The following is a 2500-nucleotide window of genomic DNA, read 5'->3' on the forward strand; positions in this document are numbered from 1 at the left end:
CATTATCATCCTCCTAATTAGTGTGATCATCAACTCTGCCTTCACAGAGAGGACAGGAGGTGGAGAGGAGAGGAGAGGAGAGAGGAGGGGTGGACAGAAGAGGAGGGGAGGGGAGGAGAGGCCCAGGGCATGGTCAGATAGATCATAGACACATTGGAGCCCTACAGGCATCTCTCTCTCTCTCTCTCTCTCTCTCTCTCTCTCTTCTCTTTCTCTATCCCTCTGTACAGCTCATCTCTTTAAATAGAGGCCAGTGTCAAACTTACTCAGACATGTGCCCATCTCAACAGCTCAACCTCCCTCTCTCTCTCTCTCTCCCTCTCTCTCACTGTCTCCCTCTCTCTCTCTCTCTCTCTCTCTCTCCCTCTCTCTCTATCTCTTAAGGGGCTTTATTGGCATGGGAAACATATGTTAACATTGCCAAAGCAAGTGAAATAGATAATAAACAAAAGTGAAATAAACAATAAAAAAAATAACAGTAAACATTACGCTCACAAAAGTTCCAAAAGAATAGACATTTCTCTCTCTCTCTCTCTCTCTCTCTCTCTCTCTCTCTCTCTCTCTTTCTCTCTCTCTTTCTCTCTCACTCTCTCTCTCTCTCTCTCTCTCTCTCTCTCTTGTCTCTCTCTCTCCTCTCTCTCTCTCTCTCTCTCTGACTTCATGAACCATGTTTCTTAGGCTACATGCAGTACAAGTCAAAGGTTTGGACACACTTATTCAAGGGTTTTCTCTATTTGTACTATTTTCATACATTGTAGAATAATAGTGAAGACATCAAAACTATGAAATAACATATATACTGTAGAATCATGTAGTAACCAAAAAATTTGTTATTTTAGATTCCTCAAAATAACCACCCTTTGCCTTGATGACAGCTTTGCACACTCTTTTAACTGGTGCTGTATGTTAATGTGGGCTATTTTTAGCAGTTTTCTGGGATTCTTGCTCATTTTTATTGCTTTACTGGGAAGCTTATCAGAAGTAGACATGCTCATGTTATTTATATTGGAGCTGATAGTGTGTGTATGTGTGTGTGTGTGTGTGTGTGTGTGTGTGTGTGTGTGTGTGTGTGTGTGTGTGTGTGTGTGTGTGTGTATATGTGTGTGTATCAGTTCTAACAGTGGACTTCCTGCTAGGGTACACCACCTCAGTGGTAACAGTGGTCTTCCTGCTAGGGTACACCGCCTCAGTGGTAACAGTGGACTTCCTGCTAGGGTACACCGTCTCAGTGGTAACAGTGGTCTTCCTGCTAGGGTACACCGTCTCAGTGGTAACAGTGGACTTCCTGCTAGGGTACACCGTCTCAGTGGTAACAGTGGTCTTCCTACTAGGACACCGCCTCAGTTCTAACAGTATAACTCTGGTTGGAACATGATTACTGTATACAATAGCTGTAGGATCAACAGATGCATTCAGGGCAGTTAGGGGAACATAAATTAAGTTACTTACATTGTGTTTGCCTACGCCCCTGGGATAATGTACATTTGATGCAGGATTTTGACAACTCAGCGAACAAGAATCTAGGGAAGGGGGAAGGAAGGGCACATCCTCCTGGAATGAGACACGGGCCAGGACTAATGGCCCCCTAGCGTTTACAGGAAAGGGCCTGGGAATGAAAAGCAGCCCTGTGCCTTAGTGCCTGTTGCCTGAACCATTAGTGGTTGTCTTCCAGGATCCATCCCCTGAAACACACACACACACACACACACACACACAGTAGAGTGCAGACCTCATGCATGACTGATTCATGGAAGCTCCCAGTGGTACAGCTCAGCCCCTGGAGGACATCATTCCAACTAATATGTGTGTGTGTGTGTGTGTGTGTGTGTGTGTGTGTGTGTGTGTGTGTGTGTGTGTGTGTGTGTGTGTGTGTGTGTGTGTGTGTGTGTGTGTGTGTGTGTGTGTGTGTGTGTGTGTGTCTAAATGACTACCGCCCTGTAGCACTCACTTCTGTCATCATAAAGTGCTTTCAAGGACCACATCAGTTCCACCTTACCTGACACACTGAACCTATTAGAATTTGAATTCCGTCCCAACAGATCCACGGGTGACGCAATCGCCGTCACACTGCACACTGCCCTTTCCCACCTGGACAATAGATAATAAAACTACCTATGTGAGAATGCTGTTCTTCGACTACAGCTCAGTTTCCTCTAAGCTCGTCATTGAGTTCAGGGCCCCCTGGGACTCCCTCTGCAACTGGATCCTGGACTTCCTGACAGGAGGTGAGGGTAGGCAACAACATCTCCAACCATGCTGACCCTGAACATGTGTTATACAGCTGCACCATCGAGAGCATCTTGACGTCCTGCATCACCGCCTGGCCTAATCGCTAATCCTAACAGGCCTAATCCTGTTGCCAAGTCACTTTATTCCTAGTTTTATGTACATATCTACCTCAATTACCTCGTACTCCTGCACATCCACTCTGTACTGGTAACCTGTTTTTGCTTTGTCATTATGGGGTACTGTGTGCAGATTGCTGAGTATTTAAAAAATG

Source organism: Salmo trutta, chromosome 14, assembly GCF_901001165.1.
Source record: "Salmo trutta chromosome 14, fSalTru1.1, whole genome shotgun sequence".
In the NCBI taxonomy this organism is placed as follows: domain Eukaryota; kingdom Metazoa; phylum Chordata; class Actinopteri; order Salmoniformes; family Salmonidae; genus Salmo; species Salmo trutta.